Here is a 26,403-nt window from a genome sequence, read left to right on the forward strand (position 1 = left end):
CCGAGTACTGAGCGCAGTGGAGGAATCACACCACCCTCTCCTCAGCCCCTTCCACCTTCACTCCTCCTGACAAATCTAGGCCCCTCTTCTTTCACTGTTTCCACTCAGTTCTCTGCCACCTCAAAGTGTATGCTGGTCATCAGGAGCAACTTGCTGCTTTTTATCCAGTGTCACAGCACAGTGAGAAGAAGGCCAGACCCCGTGGAAGCCTGCCCCAGGAAGCAGAAGCTTCTGAGCCCCAGACCCGACCTGGCCCAATGGGGCTACAGCTTGGAGCTGACCTTAGTAGGTGTCCCCAACAGTCACCCTTGAGCCCATGCTGCCACGAGGGCCTGCCTTTTACCCTGATGGAGATATCCTAACCACCATGGAGGGCCCAGATGGAAAGAGAAATGCCATGGGGAGGAGGCTGCTGGCCAATGTGTATCATCCGTAAAAAAGTGCAGCCAGGAGGAGCTGAGGGTATGTTCCCAGGAGAAGTGGCAAGTGTATGGGCATAAGGTGTTCAAGAGCATCCACTAGGAAATGAAAAGCTGCCACCATGGAGGCAAGAAGAGGAGGGAGGTGAGAATGGGCAGTGGGATACAGGAAAAGGCAGTGGGGCAAGGAGGGGAGGGGAAGTGAGTGCAGCCCAGCCCGGGGACCAGAGGACCCCTGTTTGTGTGATGGAGTTTTCCCTCCTGAGACCATTTCTGTTGGGGAAGATGGGGCTTCAGGAAAGTCAGCCAGCCCAAGAAGTCTCCTTGGTGGCTGAGTCTTCCAAGTAGAAGGAGAAAGTAGCCAGAACAGGAAGTAGTGGCCAGTCCAGCAGGGGACAGAGCCAGGTCATTTCCCCCACCCTAAACTGCAGAGACAGCACTGCCAGTCTGGACAGTAAGAGTCCTCTGATTCCTCCAAATGGTAGGCGGGAGCCAGAATGTCAGCTGCCATCAGCACCTGGTCTTTAAAAAAGGTGACCCAGAAGCGCTGAGGCTGGTTTTGCCCAACCCCAAGCAGGAAAGAGGCCTCCACCGTGATGGGAGGGAAGGAGATCGATCAGTGGGTCTGAGACATCCCCAACACTGTTCAGCTGTAGTTCCAGGAAAGTCTATACCCTGGAGGATTAGCTCCCCTCAGAGAGAAAGAAGCTGAAGTGGAGTTGCTAAGCAGCCAGGAGAAATTAGGTGTCCCGGAACCAGACAGTGATCCTGGGGAGAAGCCTGGGAGCCGTACTGGTGTGCAGACCGTATGGAGTAAGGTGGGCCAGCAGATGTGCTCTTGGGAGTCCTTTGGTGGCCACTTAGCTTCTTCGTGGATTGTCCTGAGGCATGTAGGGCTGAAGGCAAAGGAACTCCCATTTCAGTGTGTGGCTGTGGTCACCAGGCAGTGTCTCAAGACCCTAGATGGAAGTGGCTCCCTGCTGGCTGCCTAGCCTTGGTTTCCTGGGTTGCTCGCTTCTCTGGAAGACAATGCCTCTTCCCCAAAGTACTTCCTCAGATTACCTCAGCGAGAGACCCACTCACCACTGCCAGGATTCTCTCTGTGGGAGAAGGTAGCTCAAGGAATAAGGCATCCTTTCTTGGATGGTGCTGGGGGCCAGTTTCATGGACGTGTGACCTGTGCAGTCACTCAGGGCCATGGCGCCAGAAGGGCACCTTAACTTGGTTTAATGCTCTGCTGTTGGTGTCTTGGGAGTCTTAATAATTTTTGAATAAGGGACTCTACATCTTCATTCTGTACTGGGCTCCCCAAATTATGTAGCTGGTCCTACAAGTGGGCATGGGAACCAGTGCACAAGTAAGAGGTCAGCCTCAGTTAAGAACAGACAGTTCATTTGTAGTAAAGGAGGGGAACGCACTGTCACAGGTAGGTTGGTGGCTGTGGTGGTGGGGACCTAAGGGACTGTTCTCTGGCTGCTAATACATTTCCAGTGGAATAAGAAACAAGGTCATCAGGTGAGAGTGAGGAACAAGGAGAAGTGTTTGTGGTTTGAAGAAACTAGATAAGGTGCGGAATAGTAGTCTATGAGGGTGGACTGACTGGGTCCTTCCCAACATCTGGGATGATTCACGGGGCCCCTCAGGGGGCACTGTGTTTAGAGGGTCTGAGAGGGTCAGCTGGCTAAAAGGAGTTCCATGCTACCCAACAGACAGGCTGCTGGAGCCAGCCTTGACAACAGTTGTCCAGTTTGGGTGAAGAGCTTCAAAAACAGGCCCATCCAACTGAGGTGGGAGCTGATAGAGCTGTCCCAACAGCCCCCACCAGTCCCTGAATGGGACAACGATGCTCTGAACTGCAGGTGGCCAAAGATAAATCACTGAAACTGCTCTTAGGAAGGATGTTACTGGCCCCTGTGTTGCCACATCCCATGGTCAGTTCTTAGGCCTCAGCAGTAGTGACAGTGGTAATCACCATCTCTTCCTTAAACTCTGTTTGGTCTCCGAGACACCATCCTGTCTTGGTTTACCTTTTTCTTACTGGCTTCTCCTTCCCACCCGCCTGTCCTGTACTTCCTTATGTTCGCAACCTCTAAGCTTCGGAGTACCCCCAGACTTGGTCTTCGTGTTTCTTCTCAAAGCCCATGGCGTAAAACACTACCTGTGTACTCATGCTTCCCAAGTTTATATCTCTAGCTCAGGCGTCTCTTCTCAACTCCATACTTCTCTACCCACCTGCCTGGCTGCCAGACGTCTTGATTAGGGGTCTAATACATACCTCAGCGTATCTAAAACAGAGCTACTGATATTTCTCACAAACCTGCCCTGCAGACTTCTTCTCAGTGAAACCAAAAGCTCTGCTACCGCTTCCTCCCAGAAAGATGGATCCTTCTACCCCCACCCACCCCTCAACCAACTCCCCATGGAGCTTACTCACTCCCACTTTAAATTCTGATTGGTAGAGCCTAGGTCGTGTGCCTGCTCCCCAGCCACAAGGGAGGCTGGAAGAGTGAATTCTGACTTTGACCTTGAGAAGGGAAATTCTCCAAACATAGGGAGAGTTTTCAAAGATGCTGAATAGCGGGGCACCTGGGTGGCTTAGTTGGTTAAGTGTCTGACTCTTGATTTTTTTCAACTCAGGTCCTGACCTCAGGGTCATGAGATCGAGCCCTGTGTCGGGCTCCCCACTCAGTGGGGAGTCTCCTGGAGATTCTCTCTCTCCCTCTGTCCCTCCCCCAACAAGATAAATAAATAAATATTTTTTAAAAAAAGATGCTGAGTAGCCACAACTTAAAATTTCCTCATATTTTGTGAGGAAATCTGAGTACTAACTCTTCCTAGAGTTTTCTGATGTTCACCTAATACTGTATACCTGAATCTACCACATCCAGACCACTAGCTTTTTTTTTTTTACCTCCAGCAGTTTGCCTTAGTCAAGTCTATCCAATAACTCTCAAGCTTTTTATAGTCTTTTTTATATCAATTTAGGTCACATCTAATTAGGTTACAGAGTTCTAATAACAACTCTAAGCATAAACAGGTTTGAGAACAAATTTACCTCACTCTTGGCTAAATATACAACTCAACCAGTGGCAACAGAAGCGTCCTGTCATTTTACAGAGTAGCCTTCTAGCCCTGAGCAGTTTCAGGCCCTGGGCATCAGTATTGCTTCTGGTGGCGAGTATTAGTTACTAAGTTGAGTCAAGTAAGCAGAGATGGGTTAAGAGAACTGTGGCTTCCTTACTACTCTTATGAAAGTGATGACTTCCCATTTAGCGTCTACCTGGATTCCCTTTTGACATTGAACACATTGGGCTCTTATGTGTCTCCTGCCCCCACACTCAGGGAAAGGCTGGTTCTTTTCTCTTCCAGAACCCTTTGTTGACACATTGTCTATTGCCTTCTGGAGAAATAATGTGCACCTTTAGCCTAATTCTGAAACAATCTGCAGGGAGGAATTAATTTTATAGATAGACCGATAGATAGCTAGAATCAAATATTATAAATTATTAAGTAGTGTGTGTGTGTGTGTATACACATCAACTATTCGGACACTTTTGAGAGTAAGTAAAGGGGGGGCACTATAAAAACTAGGATGAGACAACAAGTGTAAAAACTGAGACGTTTTGTCTTGGTAAAGTGAAACATCCGATAACCCTGGTATATAGATGCTCATGCAATGGTAATCTCCAAAGTTCACAGAGAGGCTTGTAGGGATTGTCAACATGGTGAATTTTGCTTATTATATGTCATATGGGTGATGCAGTGATTTTAGGGATTGAGATAAACCATTTTTGCTGTGGTACAGTAGCATTCCAGAAGGATAGACTGCCTAGGATAGACACACAGGGATAATATGATCCTATCTGGTAAGATCCTGTCCCATATCTGGAAAACCAACATCTGGTTCTGGTTCCAAACCACTGAACTCTGGTATGTACTTAGACCGTGCCAGCTTGGAGAGTTGGATGGTGATGGAGACCACTTTATTTATGCTTTAAAATGCCATACCCTGCAAGTGCATTGTGTATTGTATAACTCCAAGATTGATGAGGTGTACCTGGACCAATAAGGCTTTGAGTCTTCTCAGCCCAGGTGCCAGACTCTGTGAATGAGTGAGCTTTCAAATGATTTCAGCCCTAGCCATCTGCATTCATCTGAGAGATCCTGGGCCAAAACCTGCCCAACCAAGCCATTCTCAAGTTCCTGACCCATAGAAGCTGTGAGAGATAATAAATTATTGTTACTTTCTGAAGCTACTAAGTTTATGGGTGATTTGGTAGGCATTAATAAATAACTAGACAGGTACTTATGTGTTCTCTCAACATAGTATCCAACAATCAATGGATTTTATGAGTTGGGGCTTCAAGGGAGGCCTCAATGCTGAAGACAACAATTTAGGGGAGAACCTGAATATATATAGTGGTTAAAAGGGCTGAATATGAAGCCGGAGGCTAGTGCGTCCATGAAAAAGATCAAGGACGGACAGTCAGAGAGTTAAGCCTTGGTTTCCCAAACCCCGCTTTCTCATGGCTCTCCTCTATCTCACGGCCATTGCTTCTCAGTGTCTTTGCTGCTTTCTCCTCAGGTGTCTGGCCTCTAAACTTTGGAGTTCCAGGGCTCAGACCAGACTGCTTCTCTCTTAAGCATTTTACCCGGGCAGTCTTATCTAAACTCATGACTAAATACTATCCATGTGCTGATGGCTCCTCCCTTTGATTCTCCAGAGCTAACCTCTCTTCTTAACTCCAGACATATATGTATCTAGCTGCACGCCGTACATCTCCACTTGGAGATCTGCTGGAAATCTCAGACTCCACATATCTAAAGCCAAACTCCCAATTTCCCCCCAAACATGCTCCTCTTTCAGTCTTTCCCGTTTCAGTAAATAATGAATCCATCATTCAAATGGCCCAGGAAAAATTTGGAGTCATGTTTGGATCCCTCCACTTATTTCACATGTTTGATCCATCAACAAATCCTTCTGGTTCTACCTGCAAAATATACCCCAAAACAGCCCACTTCTCATCATTTTTACCACTTCCTCTGTACTCCAGGTCACATCAACTCCCATCTGGTACATGAAGGTGATGGAGAGAGATAGTGGTACAGCCAGAAGAGAATGATTCAAAACAGGAGAGTTAAAATATTTTTTATTAAACTTTTTGTTTAAGATAATTGTAGATTCTCGCACAGTTAAGAAATAATATAGAGAGGTTTGGGGTTTCTCCCAGTGGTAACATCTTGTAAAACTATAGTACAAAATCACAACAAAGATATTGACATTGATACGGTAGAGATACAGAACGTTCCCATCACCACAGGGATCTCTCTGTTGCCCTTTCGGAACCACACCCACTTCCCTAACCACTGGCAACCATTCCTCTGTTCATTTCTAGAATTTTGGTCGTTTCAAAAATGTTATATAAATGTTATACAGCTTATAATCTTTTGGGATTGGCTTTTTTCCCCACTCAGAATAATTCCCTGTAGATTCATCCAAGGTGTTTTTGTGTCTCAATAGTTTATTCCTTTTTTTTTTTTGCTGAGTAGTACCATAGCTTGTGTAACCACTCACCTGTGGTAGGACATCTGGGTTGTTTCCAGTTTGGAGCTATTATGAATAAAGCAGCTATGGACATTCAGGTACAGGTTTTTGCATGAACATAAGTTTTCATTTTTCTGGGATAAATGCCCAGCAGTGCAATTGTTGAATCATATGATACTCGCATGTTTCATTTTTTCAAGTAATTGCCAAACTATTTTCCAGAGTAGCTATGCTATTTACATTCCCAGCAACAGTTTGAGTCAACCAGTTTCTCTGCATCCTTGCCAGCATTTGGTGCTATCACTGTTTTTAATTTTAGCCATTCTGATGGAGGCAGTAATATCTCATTGTGGTTTTTATCTAATTTATTTAATATCTAATTTATTTAATATCTCATTTGTTTGTTTTTAAAGATTTTATTTATTGAGAGCGAGAGAGCACTAGAGAGAGAGAGCAAGCACAAGTGGGGGGCAGAGGGAGAGGGAGGAGGCTCCCTGCTCATGTGGGGCTCGATCCCAAGACCCTGGGATCATGATCTGAGCCCAAGGCAGACGCTTAGCCAACTGAGCCACCCAGGCGCCCCTCATTGTGGTTTTAATTTGCATTTTCCTAATGGTTCATGATCTTGAACACCTTTTCTTGTGCTTACTTATCATCTGTATATCCTCTTCTGTAAAATGTCTGTTCATGTCTTTTGCTCATTTTTTAATTGGATTGTTTGTATTTTACTGTTGGTTTTGAGAGTTCTTCATATATTCTAGATTCTGTCCTTTGTTGAATATGTGCTCTACAAATATTTTCTCCCAGTCTGTAGCTTGCCTCTGCATCCTTTCACAGAGCAAAAGTTTGTAATTTTTATAAAGTTCCATTTATTGGGGGTTTTTTTTGAGAGAGAGAGAGGTTGGGGGGGAGGGAAAGAGAGAATCCCAAGCAGGCTCCATGCCTAGTGCAGAACCCAACTAGGGGCTCAATCCCATGACCCCAAGATCATGACCTGAGCTGAAGTCAAGAGTTGGACGCTTAACCGAAAGAGCCACCCAGGTGCCCCTATCCTTCTTTTGAACTGTTTTTGTACCTAGGTCCTTTACCTTTTCATATGTATTGTAGAATAATTTTGTCTATATCTATAAAAGGTTTTGCTAGGAATTTGATAGGAATTTTATTAAACCTATTTATCAAGTTGGTGAGCACTGACATTTTTTCAGTGTTGAATCTTTTGATCGTGGGCATGGTATGTCTCTCTATGTGTATCTTGTTTGATTTTTTTCGTCAATGTTTTGTAGTTTTCAGTATACAAGTCCCACACACATTTTGTTAGGTTTACACATAAATATTTATTTTGGGGATTGTAAATGGTATTGTATTTTTAATTTCAGTGTTTATATGCTCATTGCTAATATACAAAAATGTGATCGACTTTTGTATGTTCCTCTTTTACCATGCCACTTTATCAAACTCACTTATTTGTTCTAGGAGTATTTTGTAGATTTCCTGGAATTTTCTACCTAGACAATCGTGTCATCTGCAAATAGGGAGGGTGTCATTTTTTTCTTCCCAAACTCTATGCCTTTTCTTTCTTTTTCTTTTCTTATTACACTGGCTAGAACCTCCAGCACTATGTTGAATAAGAATGGTAAGAACAAGTATTCTTACTTTCTTCCTGATCTTAGGGGGAAAGCAGTCAGTCTTTCATCATTAATATAATATTAGCTGTAGTTTTTTGGTAGATGTTCTTTATCAAGTTGAGGAAGTTCCCCTCTATTCCTAGTTCTGAGATTATTCTTTTATTATGAATGGATGTTGAATTTTGTCAGATGTTTTCCCTGCATTATTTGACATGATAATGTGATTTTTATTGTTTAGACTGTTGTGATAGATTACAGTGATCGATTTTTGAATTTGAACCAGCCTCCCATCCTTAGAATAAGCCCCACCTGGTCATGGTGTACAGTTCTTTTTGTATCTTGGTAAATTTATTTGCTAAAATATTGTTAAAGATTTTTGTTTCTATATTTATGAAAGAGAGGGGTTTTGTTTTGTTTTGGTACTGTTTTTGTTTGGTTTAGTATCCGGCTAATACTAGTTTAATAAAATGAACTGAGAAGTGTTTCTTCCTCTTCCATTTTCTGGAAGAGATTGTATAGAATTGGTATTAATTCTTTAAACATTTGGTAGTATTCTCCAATGAAACCATTTGGGCCTGGAGATTTCTTTCTGGGAAGTTTTAAAATTGTAAATGCAACTTCTTTAATGGTTTTAGGACTATTCAAATGATTTGTTTCGTATTGGGTGAGTTGTACTACTTTGTACTTTTTGAAGACTTGATCATTTTCATCTGAGTTGTCAAATTTAAGTAAGTAGAGTTTTCGTAGTATTTCCTTATTCTACTGTTGATGTCTGCAGAGTCTGTTGTGATAATCCCTGTTTAATTGCTGATAGTGGTAATTTGTGTCTTCACTCTTTTTTGTCTTGCCAAAGGCTTGTCAGTTTTACTGATTTTTTCAAAAGACCAGCTTTTTGTTTCATTGATTTTCTCTATTGTTTTTATGTTATCAATTTCATTGATTTTTGTTGTTGTTGTTCATATTATTACCTTCCTTCTGCTTGGTCTGGGTTTATTTTGCTCTTTTTCTATTTTGCTCTTTATTGAGGTGGGCACTGACACTACTGATTTGAGACTGTTCCTTTTTTCTAATATAAACATTTTATGCTATAAATTTCCCTCTCAGCTTTAGCTGGGTCTCATATATTTTGATATGTATATTTTCATTTTTATTCAGTTTATTATATTTTAAAAATTTCCCTTGAGACTTCCTCTTTAACACATGGATTATTTAGATGTGTGCTTAATTTCTAACTGTTTGGAGATTTTCCTGTATCTTATAGTTATTGATTTCTAGTTTGAATCCATTTTGATTGGAAAATATACTTTGTGTTATTTCAATTCTTTTAAATAAGTGTGCTGTTTTTCATGGTGAGGATACGGTCTATCTTTGTATATTATCCATGGACACTTGAAAATAATATGTATTTTTCCATTGTTTGGCAGAGTATTGTATAAGTATCTATTAGATCCTGTTGGTTGGTAGTGGTGTTGGGTTCTTTGACATCCTTCCTGATTTCCCGTTTAGATGTTCTATCAATTGCTGAGATTGGGGTACTGTGGCTTCTAAATATGATGGTAGATTTGTTTGTTTCTTTCAGTTATATCATTTTATTGCTTCACAGATTTGTCAGCTCTGTCATTTGATGCATACACCTTTAAGATTGCTATGTGTGCCTGGTGCGTTGACTCTTTTATTGTTCTGTAATATCCCCCCTCTGTGTCTGGTGACAATTTCTCTTAGTTTTTCTTCATCTGAGAATGTCTTGATTTCCTCTTTCCTCTTCATTCCTGATGGATATTTTCACTGGATATAGAATTCTGGATTGACAGCTCTTTCTTCCTTCAGTTCATGAAAAGTGCTGTACTGCTTTATTTTGGTCTCCATGGTTTCTGATGAGAAACCTGCTGTTATTTGAATTATTTTCCCCCTGTAGGTAGTGTGTTGTTTCTCTCTCACTGCTTTCAAGATTTATCTTCAGCTTTAGCTTTCAGAAGTTTGATTATGATATGACTTGGTGGGGATTTCTTTGCTTTTATCCTGTTTGAGGCTTGCTCAGTTTCAGGAATTTATAGATTTATCTATTTCACCATATTTGGAGAGTTTTCAGCTATTATTTCTTTAAGCACTTTTCCGGCCCCATCCTCTTTCTCCTCTCCATCTGGGACTCCAGGGACCCAGGTGTTAGATCTTTTGTTATACTCCCACAGTTCCTTGAGACTCTGTTCATATATCTCAGTCTACTTTTTCTCTGTTATTCAAATTTGGTAATTTTTATTGTTCTTTCTTCAGGTTCACCAGTTCTGTCCTCTATCCTCCTTTCCATCCTACTGTTGAGCCCATATATTGAGTTTTTAATTTTGGTTACTATATTTTCAGTTCTACAATTTCCATTTGGTTCTTCTTTATATCTTCCCTTTCTTTGCTGAGACTTCCTATTTCCTTGCTGATACTGTTTAGGTTTTCATTGTTTCAGTCTTGCTTGTAATTGCTCATTGAAGCATTTTTATGATGGCTGCTTTTGTCTTTGTCATATAATTCTAACAGCTCTTCCATCTCAGCATTGGCATCTTTTGATTGTCTTTTTCGTTCAAATTGAGATTTTCCTGGTTCTTTGTATGATGAATGATTTTTTTAATTGAGACCTGGACACTTATGCTGTGATACTCTGGCTCTTATTGCAACCTTCTGTTTTGGCTGGCTTCCTGACACTGCTCAGGCAGGAGAAGTAGGAGTACCACTTTACTCCTGCTCGGTGAGTGTAGAAACCTAGATTCCCCACTCAGCTTCTGTTGTCATCCTAGGGGAGTTCCAATTCCCCACAAAGCTTTCCCTGACTTAGGGTAGTTGTCTCATTACCACTGGATGGTGGGTAGAGTCCTGACTCTCCACTAGGACTCCTAGCAGGGAGGAGAGAGAGGTGCCTCATTCCGGCTAGGTGGAGATGGGGATCCAGGCTTCCCACGTGGTCTCCACCAACACTGCAAGGGATATGTGTTTGTTACTGCAGAGCAGGGATGAAAGACATGGCTCTCTACTCACCTTCCTCTGACCACTCTGGTGAGAGGGGGGGCCTAGTTACAGCCATGCGGTGGTGGAAGTCTAGACTACAGTTCTTTCTGTGGTGTTTGGCCGGAGTAAAGTAGTTATTTTCTTAAGGTTCCATCTTGTGAGGTTGTCCCTTTCCTGGTACTGTGGCTGGAGATAGCAGGCTTTTGTTTGGGCTTTTTTTTTTTTTGTCTGCACCTGTTTGTGTTCCAGATTGTCAGCTTCTTCAGCTCTGTGATATATGAGGCAAAAAGAAAATCCATGGAATTCACGACCTTGTTGTTCTTCAGGTCCTGAGGCCCCTAGCCAGTCTGCCTTCCTTTCTCCACCTTTCAGAGTCTTTTTCTGTTTGTTTTACATATAATGTCTAGGGTTGTTAGTTGTACTTAGTGGGAGGAATAAGGAAAAGTATATCCACTCCATCTTCCTGAGAGTGGAAGTTCCCCAGAAGTTTTTTATATAAAGGTTTTCATATAAAGATGGGGGAGGATAAGTGAATGATGGTCAGCATCTTCATGAAATGCAGTAGAATAAACGTCTGTCTAAAAGAGCTTTAGGAAGTAGAGAGCTTCCTGGGAGAGCCAGGCTTCAGTTACTACTAGATGGTGAAGGAACGGGCATCCACAGGGTTGCTTGCTATGGAAGGGGGCCTCAGAATTCCAGTGGACACTGTGTAAAGGATTGGGAGGGACAGGAAGAGCAAGAGAGGTGAAAAGCACAAAGAAACCCTTGGCTGAGGGTATGGGAGGGGAGAGATGACCTGTGGGGTTTATATTTGAGAGGTGACACAGGTGTGACAATCAGGATTGACTGCTTTAGCAGTCAAAGGTAAATTTGGTGTCACATCAGAACCTGATCACAGTACACTCTTAGTGGCTGGGAAATGGGGTGCTACAATGGGGAGCAGGTAGGTAGGAGAAGGAATGGCACCTGCAACACTTGGGTTCCATTTTCCCAAAGGTACAGCCAGGGCTGATACAAATAAACCCTAAAATGAAGAGTTTAATTTCCAAAATGTTCTGGAAGAGTGATGGACCACTCGTCAACTCAATCTCCACCCCTTGTTTTCTCATTCTAATAAGGTTCTCAGGCAAACCAGTATGATTCCTTTGCAGCTAGGCATTGTCTGGTATACATTTTTGGAAGATTTGAATATTAAGGTTGTCACTTTAAAAATGAACTGTTGTTGCTATGGCAACAACCATAATACTAATAAATTTATTGAGCACTGATTAGATGCCATGTACTGTTCTAAGTGCTCGACATGTTTTAAGTCATTTAATCCTTACAACCACCCTATAAGGTAGATACTAATTATTATATTAGCTCCATTTTATGCATGAGAAAACTGGGGCTGTGTCAAAGGAATTAGAAATATGTTCAAAACCTTCACTGAATTAAAAACTGGCAGAGCCATCTTCTCTGTTACCACATTCATTTCACAAGAATCACAAAGAATGATGTTTTCCAGTGCTTTCCTAAATAATTGCTACACTCTAGTTCCTGTATATATTTCAGTTGCTGGGATAAAATGTAACGAGTGCTAATCTCATTCATTTCATCTCCGGCAAATCACTTGATCCATTATCCTTATTTTCCCTGCCTTCAAAATTGGGGCAGTCATGCCAGGCCACCATCCCTCTAGCCACAGAGAACAAAAGCAGTAAGATTTTATTGCAAAACATTTTCAAAAAAGTTGAATTGTACTAAATTATTATTCCACCCATAGGGAGCTGGGTGGTGGCTAAAGAATGAGAAAAGCAGGAAATGGGAGAAAACCCGCAGAGGAGAAGAGGGTTACCTAGAAAGGTGGAACCCAAGAGAACAAAGGTGTAGGAACATTTTGAGATGCCAGAGGTTTGTTTTGAACTGTTGGCTCTAGGCCCCTTTAAGCAGAGCCTTTGGCCTTACCTAGGGGCCTCCCAGATGTCTACATCAATGTTAAGTAATGATTTGAGTTGTCTAAAGAGCTTCCTTGGACTGTTTCCCAAGTCTTCACCCTTGTCTCTCACCTCTTCTTTCATCTACCTTTCCAAAAGTTCCCAACAGATGGTTTTCAGGTTCGCCCATATTGATTTTGCTTCATGCAGAAATGTGCCCGAGCATCTCCCTCAGTGCAGACCTCTCGGCTAATACAACGTGGGGGTCGGTGTATTTGCGCATATGCCCTCGGAGCACAATTCTCTTGCCTAATGTAGAATCGGTGTCACACACATTGCATTGATCTTCACAGAGGAAGGAAATAAGGAGAAAATTTCAACGTGGTCTTATTATCAGCCATTTTAAACATTGAAAATTCCCCCTTAGTGATACACTTCCAGGGTGGGGCAAATTTGGATTTCTTTTGAGTCAAGACTATAAACAGAAAATTCCTCACTCCTGGGTTGAAGGCCACCGCAGATCAACTTACTGTTTGAAAATCTGCAGATTCTCCCATCAAATTGGCTCAGATTCTGAGCAGACTTGAAGATTTCCATGCTGTCATTTTTAAGGAAAGTTCAAATAATGGAAGACCAAAACTCAAATGATTTGCTTGCGTCCGTCTTCTTTTCTTTTTTTTTTTTTTAAAGATTTTATTTATTTATTTAACACAGATAGAGACAGCCAGCGAGAGAGGGAACACAAGCAGGGGGAGTGGGAGAGGAAGAAGCAGGCTCGTAGCGGAGGAGCCTGATGTGGGGCTCGATCCCATAACACCGGGATCACGCCTGAGCCAAAGGCAGACGCTTAACCGCTGTGCCACCCAGGCGCCTCCCGTCTTCTTTTCTGAGAGGAATGCTGGCCCAGGCTTCTCATCAAAATGTAATCCCCCAAGAAGTACTTCTTTTCTCACCTCTGTTTGGAAAGAATGGTATACAAAATAGAAATTTCAAGATTTATCTATTTATTTTAGAGAGAGAGTGAGCACGAGTGGGAGGGGCATAGGGAGAGGGAGAGAGAAACTCAAGCAGACTCCCTGCTGAGCAGAGCCTCACACAGGGCTTGATTACATGATCCCAAGATCATGACCTGAGCCAAAACCAAGAGTTGGACACTCAACTGACTGTGCCACCCAGGCGCCCCCACAAAATAGACTTTTAAGCAACTTAAATTCACAAGCTTTTATGTTTTTCTGTCCATCTCTTCCCTTCCCCTACTCACACAATGGAATATACTGTAAATAAACAGTTCTAAAATAGTTTCCATCATGTCATATCACTACCCAAATACATTCAATGACTTCCAGTTCCCTACAGGATAAATTTCAAAATCTTCAGACAGGCCTTAGAATCCTTCTAAATATGTTTTCCACTTTTCCCTGCAGAATAAGGTACCACCTTCCTCATATCAACTCCCTTCTCTTCTACGTATCTAAAATCCTTCAGAGAAATGGTTCTCAAATGCGGTCTCTAGACCAGCACCGTCCACATCACCTGGTAACTTGTCATAAATGCAGATGCTTAGTTCTCACCACAGACCTTGGGAATCGGAATTTCTGGGGAGTGATTTAACAATCTGATTTAACAGTCCATGTGGTTCTGGTGTATATTCAAGTTTGAGAATACTTTTTAGCTCAGATTGCACCTCTTTCTGGATGCTTCCCTGATCATCATAGCTTTGATTGAAGCTATTGAGATGTTTCCATATTTGTCCATTTCATTTGGTAATCACCATGTACAGCCTTCCCCAAGGTAAGCTACTGTTTAAGGAGGCCTAGGATGATTCCCATTCCTTCTTTCTCCTTCTCTCCCTTCCTTCCTTTCTAATCTACCACAGGCCCTGGCACAAACATCAAGTCAGCAGTTGTTGATTGGCTGAGGTTAGATGGCTAAGCAGAGTTCATATGTTTTGGTGGTATCTTTCTAGCTGAGTCTGCAAGAAAGACGTATCCTTCCACAACTTACCCTTTGGTTCCCCTGACATAAACAGAATACTAGGACAGATAGCTCATGGCCTTAACTCTTTTAGTACTTCTTGAAGCTTAATAATTGGAGACACTAAAAATCAGTGATATAGACCATTGATGTGTCAAGTACCAATGACTAAAGCAGGTCCCAGAAAAACCTTGATTGTGTAAACTTTCTTGGTCCAGTTCAGGCTATTTAAGACAAAGAGGCCCTTAATGGTAAGTCAGAAAGATCAATCTGATCAACCAGTAGGACCCTGTGGCTCTCCACCCACCCCCACCCTACTCCCCAGGGAAAGTGACCCTTCTCATCATGGAGGGCAGCATGGTCAAATGTCATGAGAGTTAGCTCATCCTCTCTTAGGGTCCACTGGTAAAGTGAGAACCCCATCCTTTCAATACCGTCTTCCTTTATAATTTTCTCCCTTTCCTGCCCACCATGAACACCACATTTTGACATTTTCATCTACAAAACAAACTGCTCTTAAATGTCATGTTGCTGAAAGAGAAGTTAAGCAACCAAGTTGCTAGGAGCCTTGCGAGAACAGAGGGAGACACTTCTTTATAAGATACTTCTGGGCAAAAAAGGGGTTTAATGATTTTTATTCTGTGACTCTACGCTGGCCTGGGGTATTTCAACAGGATTTGTAGTTAGTGCTCATAAACCATTCTGAGATTCCAACTCCCCTTCGAGAAGTGAGATCCAAAGCTTTATTGATCCAGACACCTGTATCAGTAAAAATATTTGGGGCATGAATCACCAAAATAGATATATTTGTTTCTAAATTATATTTGTATGCTACTGCTCTAATGTATTGTGTACATAATAAATCACATACAAAAAATACATTTTGAAAGGGTGGGAAAAAGATAAAATGAATAATATGTTTTAAAGTTTTTCCAACCGTGATGGCTTCCTACTATAATTATCTAACAGCTCAAGAGACCATAAGCAGTCACAAAAAGGTTAATCGTGGTGGCAGACACTGTTAGTGCCCAGCCCAGAACCCCTTGGCCCATCCTAGCAGTCATCTGCAGAAGGTTCCTGTACAAGTAACAGCTTCCTATGTCCTCATGAAAGCATTCTTGGACTATTAAAGTGTAGTCAGTATGTATGAGAGAGACCAGAGTACAAGGGACCTAACATACCCCAGAAATGACTCTTAACCAATGAGGGACAAGAGTCAGTGGATAAACACTCCAACTTCCTTGCACCTCAGAGGGACAGTGTTGTTCCACACAGCCCCTCAGAGGGTCCTGGGTGCCCACAGCTTTCCTGACTTTGTACGTCACTTCCCTACTCCCACTGTGTTTCCTGGAATCACCTCCCAAATAAGATACTTGCATCTAAATCCTTGTCTTGGGGTCTGTTTGGGGGGAACTCCAAACTAAAATAATTATTAATAACATATTTCTTGATAACTTCTATTTTTAAGTAATCTGATTTGAATTCATTATTTTACATAACATGGCTGATGCTGAGCTACTACTAGGGCGGCAGAATTGTTACTGCTGCCATTTCTCTTAGACTTTTGTGAGCTTGCGTTAATGGTCATATCTTGATCTGGGATTTCTTTGCAGGGATTCTTTAAGCTACTTGCCAAATCTGAGAGAGTTATTAGTTCAAACTGGGTAACATAATTTGCCATGCCACCTAATCAGGAACATATCAATGGTAATACTTTGCAGTATGCTGAAAGAAATGATCACGTGAAGGCTCCATTGTCAGCTATTCCAAGCGTGGAACATTCATTCCTTCCTCCAGGATACTTTGAAAAACAGGGCCCTCTCATACAGACTGACAGAGGGACTGGTGGTGATCTTCAAATAAGAGTAAAACCAAATCTGTCTATCTACTGATTCTGACATTTGCTCCCTACACCTCAGAGTATTATCTCACTCACCCCTGGGGTGTGACCACTGCTCCAGAGAATCCAAAGCCTTGTTGAAACAGCCAAAGCCAAGTGGAGGATTGAAGGCAATGAAAAATGTACTATCTCACAGAGAATCACTTACCACTGGCAGCAGAGAGGTTTGGTAAGGGTGGGCAACAGTTCTCTGAATTGATGTCCATGAGCCCCTAGGTTCTTGACTTTTGCATCTGAAGGAAGAAAGAGGAGGTTGTTGGGGTTTTTTTTAAGATTTTATTTATTTATTTTTTGTCAGAGAGAGAGAAAACACAAGCAGGGGGAGGGGCAGGCAGAGGGAGAAGCAGGCTCCCTGCTGAGCAAGGAGCCCAATGCCGGACTCAGTCCCACGACCCTGAGATCATGACCTGAGCCAAAGGCAGGTGCTTAACTGACGGAGCCACCCAGGTGTCCCAAAAGAGAAGTTTGATGCATGTTTGATGCACAGGTAGAGAAGGGTGGAGAATTGGAAATGAGGACAAGAGAGTAGAAGGCAAGATTGTTGTTCTTGCCTGGTTCGATACAATGGTTTTGAGCATCGATGGAGAAAGGTATTATTGAGATCTAACATGGAAGAAACTATTTTATGAGGCATTCTGATGAGACTGAACGCCCATATTTTTGCTTTGGGCTCGGGTGACAAATACCACAAAGCGGAGAAGAGAGACATTCTCTAGACTGCTGCCCCCCAGTGAATATCTCTGTGCTACCGCATCATGGACCATTTAGAGAGCATGGCAAGAGAGTATACTCAGTGGGGAAATTGAAGTTCTTACCCTCAGCAGCAACACTGGGAAGAGACCCTCACTCCACTTTTGAGTAGGTGACACTGCAAGGGGAAGCCATTACAGGAGAGGAGAAAAATTTGATCACAGTGGATGTGTGGAGGCTGCAGCTGCCATACTGGTTCATGAGCTATACTTGGTTGGGAGGGGGCTTTTCCAGAAAGCTGTCTGTTCGGGTTGCTATAACAAAAATACCGTAAACTGGGTGGCTTATAAACAAACATTTATTTCTCACAATTCTGGAGGCTGGAAGTCCAAGATCAGAATGGCAACATGATTGGGTTCTGAAGGTCCACTTCCAAGTTGCAGACTGCTGATTTCTTGTTGTACCCTCACATGCTAGAAGGGGTAAGGAACTCTGTGAGGTCTCTTTTATAAGGGCACTAATCCTAGTCATGAGGGCTCTACCCTTATGACCTAATCACCTCCCATAGGCCACCACTTCCTAATACCATCATCTTGGGGGGTAGGATTTCAATATATGAATTTGGGGGAGAAGGGGCACAAATTTCAGACCGTAGCACTGGTGACTCTGGATAAGCAGGTGGAGTTAAGATCCAGGAAGTTTGGATTAATTTGACTCATGCATATCCCCCAGGAGACATTTGGGTTGCAATAATAATTTGGGATTTTTAAATTATCAAATAAGCAAATGATTATTTAACATCAAATAATTATTTCTCCAGTTTGCCTTGGCACCGCAGAGCCAGCCATATTGCAGATAAAACATCAATGGCTTTTTCCCTGTTCACTTCACATGAGGGCAGTTTTTGGTGCAGGGGAATATTCTGAAGCATTTGCTGATGATCTTATACTGAGAAACAAATGAGGAGAACTAATAATATTAGTGCTTCTAGGCAGGTTTGCAAGGGCAGATTTGCTTCCTGTTGCCCCAAGTTGCAGGATTATAGATGTTAGAACCTGTCCTATTAATGAGTGCATCGCTTCTCTTGGTGAAATCATTTGTACATCATATTTTGTGGCTCTGACCCTTAGATTCTTTTGAGTAATACTTATACTATTGGATGAATTCATGCACCTGTAATTTATAAACCTGATCATTCGTACTCAAATCCTTGCCATCTCACCTGCTCATAGAGTCATGGTTTAATAGCTCAGCTGTGACTTGAGGTCTCAAATTACCAAAGCATCATAACTTTTACCACAAATACTATAAGACGTGCAGGAGGAAGCTAAGACCCTTGAAACCAGTTGCACCTCAGGCAGGAGTGTCAGCTAACTGCAAGACAGACACTTTTGGAAGCTTGGTTCACTTTTTCCGGATGCTGGGAGGCCATTTCATGTGCTGGAGGAAATTTGGGATAGGTGAGATGGCATCCCAACATCTTGAAAGTGTTAAGAGATTTTTCCAAAGATACCTTAATCTATTTCCAGTGAGTAGTTTCCCATGGCTCAATATAACAAATAATCACGGCCCAATTGCACTTGCCAAAATACATAAACTCTCTGTATTGGGTAGTGAATTTCATCCAGAATGCTATCTGCAGTTTGGTTTCATTTGGAGATAGTTTTCCTGGAGGATCTTTGGGGGAAGGAAGTCTCTTGTCTTCAGTTTCTTTAAAAACAAATTTCTCTCTGGAAAAAGACTCCTAAATATTATAAATTTATATACACACACACACACACACACACACATATTTGAGTCTTTCATTAGATTTCTAAAAATTGAACCTGAAAAAGGCAGAGATGTAGATATCATTATATAAAGGGATCTAATGAAAGACTGAAACACATTTAATCGGGAAGTTGTCAGCCTTTATCTGGAATCCTGCATGTACTATTGGGAACAAAGGTTTAGCTTATATGAAAGTGATCATGAGCAAAAGAAACTTGGAGAAATGTGAAATATTAGAAATTGTCACAGATAAATTTGAGAAATCAGACACTTAAAGAAAGACATAAGAATCGGTTTTACAGACTTATCTAAATGCCAGTTATAATTTAATAGTCTCCTTCTAAGAGTAAGCACTCCATTGATAATTATTATCTTGAAATGAATTCATGAACATTAAACCCCCTCCATGCAGGATGCTAAAGAGACAATTAATAACAGACATTTAATACTAGTCAAATTTAGTAAACATTTGTTTCTTTTGAGACTTTCTGTTCATTTGCCAGATAGGCAAAAGGTACTTGGCTATTGTAGTATATCTTCTAGAAAATGTTGTGTTTGGAGTTTAAAAGCAGCACCCTGGGAAACAGTGTGCTGTTACCATGGTCTTGGAATGTCATAATCCTGAATTCTGCAACTATCCTGCAGCCAAATGCCAAAGCAATTTTGGGCAAGCAACCTAATGCTTCAGATCCTCTGGTTTCTAATCCCATCATAAAGCAAATATAATAATAACCTCTCTCAGCTTCTTAACACTCTTTCCACCCTTGGCTTCCAGGCTGTTCTCCACAATCTTTCTGATCTCTCTTTTTACTTTGCTCATTCTCAGTGGCATAGCTAGTATATTAGACACCTGGAGCAGATCATTTTTTTAAATACCCTTTATTTTTATGCCAAAATTATTTCTAGTAACAATCATATAATAATCAGAATGATACTTTCTTCAATTGTTCTTTAGTTTTAAAATAAATAAAAATTAGAAAGAAATTTTGTTTTGGACAAGATGGCTTAGACCCATTTCTCCCTGCTTCCCCCTGCCAAGTACAACTATAAACCCTGGAAAAAACTCAAGGGGCAACCAAAGGACACTCTGGAAGGTGGGAAGAGAAAGGCAAGCTGGTTTGGGATCCTAGGACTATAGGAACAACACAGCAGCAGGATGCCTTACATCTCCCTCTCCCCTCCCCGCCCAACAGAAGAAGGCAACCCACGCCTGGCATTTTCAGACGTTCAACCTCGCAACACAGGGTAGCCCAGGTGGGCTCGTTTCTTCACCAGATCAAACAGTAGGCCTTCTAACAACACCAGGTGATCTTGATAGTGCTGGCAAGGGGGACTGATTAGGAGCCCCGCTAAAAGCAAGCAGCTAAAGGAAATGCTCTCCTCCTTTGCCAGACCTGAGCCTCCTCCCTTGCCAGGAGACACCAAGTGCTAGGTTGCACTGGCAAGAGAGACTCTGCTGTGCACAACAAGCTGCCTGGCTCAGGAAACATTCTTCATTCCTATGGGCCAGAGATTCCCTTCTTCCACCTACAGACATCAGGTGTCCTTGACTGGGGCAACCCCTTTGGTCCCCTCATGCAGCACCACAAGGGACCAGTGGGAGTTCCTGCCACACCAGATAAACCAAAAATACTGCAAATGCTCTGAAAATTAAGCTGTCAATCAAGCCACACCACAAAAAAAACAGGTCAGGACCTGCATGCTAACCCTAAACAGATAACTACTTGCTGAAATAAAAGGTTTAAGTAGGACCTAGAGTCTCACAACATAATAGTAAAACTGTCCAGGACACAATCGAAAATCACCCATCATAAAAAAAAAAAAAAAAGAAAAAAAAAGAAAGAAAGAAAGAAAGAAAGAAAGAAAGAAAGAAAGAAAGAAAAAAAAAAAAGGAAAAGAAGAAAACCATCCATCGTATTAAGAGCCAGGAAAATCACAACTTGAATGAAAAAAGACAATCAACTGATGCCAACACAGAGATGACTCAGATGTTGGAATGATCTGACAAGGAGTTTAAAGTAGCCATCATAAAAAGCATCAACAAGCAATAACAAATTCTTGTGAGATAAGTGAAAAAATAGAAAATCTCAGAAAAGAAATATGTTATGAAAAAGATTGAAATGGAAATCTTCTAACTGAAAAATACAATACCCCAAATTTTAAAACTTGCTAAATGAATTCAATACTAGAGTAAATATGTCAGCAGATAGAATCAGTGAATTTGAGGACAAATTAATAAAATTTACCCAATCTGAAAAAGACAGAAAAAAGATTGGAGGGGGGAGTTAAGATGACGGAGGAGTAGGGGACCCCTTTTTCAGCCGGTCCCCTGAGTCAAGCTGGATAGATACCAGACCATCCTGAACACCCACGGAATCAGCCTGAGACGCAGGAAGATACATCTGGATCTCTACAAATGAACATCTCCAGCGCTGAGTATTGAGGGACGAAGCGGGGAGCCGTGAAACCATGCACAGATACCGGAAGATAAACGGAAGGGGGAGGGAGCCGCCGCGTTCGGGCGCCGGGAAGCGGTAGCCACCTGCACGGGGGAGCGGGCGGACTCGTGGACCGGCACCTGCGAGAGAGCAGACTGAGACCGTGACCAGGGAACGCCCGCGACCAGACTGAGGGCCGGAGCTTCAGAGCGCGCAGGGGCAGCTGGCGGCTGGAGGTATTAGAAACACAAAGGACAGAGACACGCCTGCCCTGGAAGTGAGGGCTGGGATGCCGAGTGTGGGGCGCACATCCCGGGACGCTGCGGGGTTGAGCGGCACCAACAGTAACAGTTAAAGTGGCCAGAACATCAGTGGAGAACGGTCGGCGATCCCTCTGTTCTGAGACAGAGGCTGGGATTCGGCCACTGCTGCTCTGACTCTCAGAAGAGGCACAGCAAACCGCCAGGGAAAGCTGGAGAGAACAAAAGCCTGGAAATACCGGCTCACAGCCTGCCCACCCCCATCCCCCCCTCGCAGGGGACGCGGAGACTCTACCCAAACAGGGTTGCCTGAGTATCAGTGTGGCAGGCCCCTCCCCCAGAAGGCAGACTGAAAAATCAAGAAGCCCACATCCCTAAGATCCCTATAAAACAAGGGTGCACGGCCTGGGTCCCGGTCAATAATTTGGGCTCTGGACAACCCCGCAACCTCTCCTCATCAGAATGACAAGAGGGAGAAGTCCCCCCCAGCAAAGAAAAGACAATGAGTCTGTGGCCTCTGCCACAGAACTAATGGATATGGATATAACCAAATTATCAGAAATGGAATTGAGAGTAACAATGGTCAAGATGATGTGTAGACTTGAAAAAAGTATTAACGAAAATGTTAATCAGAATATAGAATCTCTAAGGGCAGAAATGAGAGCAAACCTGGCAGAAATTAAAAATTCTATGAGCCAAATGCAGTCAAAACTAGAGGCTCTGACGGCCAGGGTGAATGAGGCAGAAGAACGTATCAGCGAATTGGAAGATGGGTTAGTAGAAGAAAGAGCTAAAATAGAATCTGGACTCAAAAAAATCCACACTCAGGAATGTAGGTTACGGGAGATTACTGACTCAATGAAACGTTCCAATGTCAGAATCATCGGCATCCCTGAGGGGGTGGGGTAAAACAGAGGTCTAGAAGAGATATTTGAACAAATTGTAGCTGAAAACTTCCCTAATTTAGCAAGGGAAACAAACATTAGTGTCCAAGAGGCAGAGAGGACCCCTCCCAAGCTCAACCACAACAAACCTACACCACGTCACGTCATAGTGCAATTCGCAAATATTAGATCCAAGGATACAGTATCGAAAGCAGCCAGGGCAAAGAAATTTCTCACGTACCACGGCAAAGGTATCAGAATTACGTCAGACCTGTCTACACAGACCTGGAATGAGAGAAAGGGTTGGGGGGGGCATTTTTAAAGCTCTTTCAGAGAAAAACATGCAGCCAAGGATCCTTTATCCAGCAAGGCTGTCATTCAGAATTGATGGAGAAATGAAGACCTTCCAGAATTGCCAGTCATTGACCAATTTCGTAACCACAAAACCAGCCCTACGGGAGATATTAAGGGGGGTTCTATAAAAGTAAAAAGGCCCCAAGAGTGATACAGACCAGAAAGTCATAATAGATAGAAACAAAGACTTTACTGGCAACATGGCATCATTAAAATCATATCTCTCAATAATCAGTCTCAATGTAAATGGCCTAAATGCTCCCATAAAAGGCCACAGGGTTGCAGATGGGATAAAAAGACATGACCCATCCATTTGCTCTCTACAAGAGACTCATTTTGAACCTAAAGATACATCCAGAATGAAAGTAAAGGGATGGAATACCATCTTTCACGCCAATGGACCTCAAAAGAAAGCTGGGGTAGCAATTCTCATATCAGACAGATTGGATTTTAAACTAAAGACTATAGTTAGAGACACAGAAGGGCACTATATTATTCTTAAAGGATGTATCCAACAAGTGGATATGACAATTATAAATATATATGCCCCCAACAGGGGAGCAGCAAGATACACAAACCAACTCTTAACCACAATAAAGAGACATATAGATAAAAATACATTAATAGTAGAAGGCCTCAACACTCCACTATCAGCAATAGACAGATCACCTAAGCAAGAAATCAGGAAAGAAACAAGAGCTTTGAATGCCATACTTGACGAGTTGGACCTCATAGATATATATAGAACACTACACCCCAGAACCAAAGAATACTCATTCTATTCTAATGCCCATGGAACATTCTCAAGAATAGACCATGTTCTGGGTCACAAAACAGGTCTCAACTGATACCAAAAGAATGAAATTATTCCCTGCATATTCTCAGACCACAACGCTTTGAAATTGGAACTCAACCACAAGGAAGAATTTGGAAGAAACTCAAACACTTGGAGACTAAGAACCATCCTGCTCAGGAATGACTCGATAAACCACGAAATCAAAAATCAATTTAAACAATTTATGGAGACTAACGAGAATGAAAACACAACGGTCCAAAACCTATGAGATACTGCAAAGGCAGTCCTAAGGGGAAATACATAGCCATCCAAGCCTCACTCAAAAGAATAGAAAAACCTAAAATGCAGTTTTTATATTCTCACCTCAAGAAGCTGGAACAGCAACAGAGGGACAGACCTAATCCACGCACGAGGAAGCAGTTGACCAAGATTAGAGCAGAAATCAATGAATTAGAAACCAGGAGTACAGTAGAGCAGATCAACAGAACTAGAAGCTGGTTCTTTGAGAGAATCAATAAAATTGACAGACCACTGGCAAGACTTATCCAAAAGAATAGAGAATGGACCCAAATTAACAAAATTATGAATGAAAAAGGAGAGGTCACAACCAACACCAATGAAATTGGTAGGATTATTAGAAACTATTATCAACAGCTATATGCCAATAAATTAAGCAATGTGGAAGAGATGGAGGCCTTCCTGGAAACCTATAAACTACCAAGACTGAAACAGGAAGAAATTGATTTTTTAAACAGGCCAATTAATTATGAAGAGATTGAGTCAGTGATAAACAACCTTCCAAATAACAAAACTCCAGGCCCGGACGGTTTTCCTGGGGAATTCTACCAAACATTCAAAGAAGAAATAATACCTATTCTCCTAAAGCTATTTCAAAAAATAGAAACAGAAGCAAATCTACCAAACTCATTCTATGAGGCCAATATTACCTTGATCCCCAAACCAGGCAAAGACCCCATCAAAAAGAATTACAGACCAATTTCCGTAATGAATATGGACGCCAAAATTCTCAACAAGATCCTGGCTAATAGAATCCAACAGTACATTGAAAGGATTATCCATGATGACCAAGTGGGATTCATCCCTGGGATGCAAGCATGGTTCAACATTCGCAAATCGATCAGCGTGATACATCATATCAATAAGAAAATACTCAGGAACCATATGATCCTCTCAATTGATGCAGGAGAAGCATTTGACAAAGTACAGCATCCTTTCCTGATTAAAACCCTTCCGAGTGTAGGGATAGAGGGTACATTCCTCAATCTCATAAAAACCATCTATGAAAAGCCTACAGCAAATATCATTCTCAATGGGGAATAGCTGGAAGCCTTTCCCTTAAGATCAGGAACATGACAAGGATGCCCACTCTCGCGACTATTATTCAATATAGTACTAGAAGTCCTTGCAACAGCAATCAGAAAACAAAAAGGAATAAAAGGTATCCACATCGGCAGAGAAGAAGTCAAAATGTCTCTCTTCGCAGATGACATGATACTCTATATGGAAAACCCAAAAGAATTCACGCCCAAACCATTAGAACTTATAGAGCAAATCAGTAATGTGGCGGGATACAAAATCAATGCTCAGAAATCAGTTGCATTTCTATACACGAAAACGAGACTGAAGAAAGAGAAATTAGGGAATCCCTCCCATTTACAATAGCACCAAAAACCATACGCTACCTTGGAATTAACTTAACCAGAGACGTAAAGGAGCTATATTCTGGAAACTATAAATCACTCTTGAAAGACATTGAGGAAGACACAAAAAGATGGAAAAATATTCCATGCTCATGGATCGGAAGAATTAACATAGTTAAAATGTCCATGCTACCTGGAGCAGTCTACACTTTCAGTGCTATCCTGATCAAAATACCGATGACATTTTTCAAAGAACTGGAACAAATAGTCCTTAAATTTGTATGAAACCAGAAAAGGCCCCAAATTGCCAAGGAACTGTTGAAAAGGAAAAACAAAGCTGGGGGCATCACAATGCCGGATTTCGAGCTGTACTACAAACCTGTGATCACAATGACAGCATGGTACTGGCACAAAAACAGACACATAGACCAATGGAACAGAATAGAGAACCCAGAAATGGACCCTCAGATCTTTGGGCACCTAATCTTTGATAAAGCAGGAAACAACATCTGGTGGAATAAAGACAGTCTCTTCAATATACAGTGCTGGGAAAATTGGACAGCTACATGCAAAAGAATGAAACTTGACCACTCTCTCACACCATACACAAAGATAATCTCCAAATGGATGAAAGACCTCGATGTGAGACAGGAATCCATCAAAATCCTAGAGGAGAACATAGGCAGCAACCTCTACGACATCAGTCAAAGCAACATTTTTCATGACACATCTCCAAAGGCAAGAGAAACAAAAGATAAAATGAACTTGTGGACTTCATCAAGATAAAAAGCTTCTGCACAGCCAAGGAAACAGTCAGAAAAACTAAGAGGCAGCCCATGGAATGGGAGAATATATTTGCAAATGACACTACAGATAAAAGACTGGTATCCAAGATCTACAAAGAACTTCTCAAACTAAATACGCGAGAAACAAATAAATCATAAAGTAGGCAGAAGATATGAACAGACACTTTTCCAATGATGACATACAAATAGCTAACAGATACATGAAAAAAATGTTCAAAATCATTCGCCATCAGGGAAATTCAAATCAAAACCACACTGAGATACCACCTTACGCCAGTTAGAATGGCAAAAATTGACAAGGCAAGAAACAACAATTGCTGGAGAGGATGTGGAGAAAGGGGACCCCTCCTACATTGTTGGTGGGAATGCAAGTT

General features: G+C 42.0%; 1 long non-coding RNA gene across 1 annotated transcript in view; it reads right to left on the reverse strand.

Moving 5' to 3' along the window:
• Positions 1–13,159: 13,159 nt before the first annotated feature.
• The window catches only part of LOC123779661 (uncharacterized), a 28,171-nt gene continuing 14,927 nt past the window's right edge, over positions 13,160–26,403 (reverse strand). The window contains exons 2-3 of the long non-coding RNA XR_006776257.2: positions 16,519–16,603; positions 13,160–13,451 (exon numbers count right to left, since the gene is read on the reverse strand). This is a non-coding gene — a long non-coding RNA (uncharacterized LOC123779661). The remainder of the gene's footprint in view (positions 13,452–16,518; positions 16,604–26,403) is intronic.

This window comes from Ursus americanus, chromosome X (assembly GCF_024610735.1).
Source record: "Ursus americanus isolate L20-20 chromosome X, mUrsAme1.1.p, whole genome shotgun sequence".
NCBI classification, from domain to species: Eukaryota; Metazoa; Chordata; class Mammalia; order Carnivora; family Ursidae; genus Ursus; species Ursus americanus.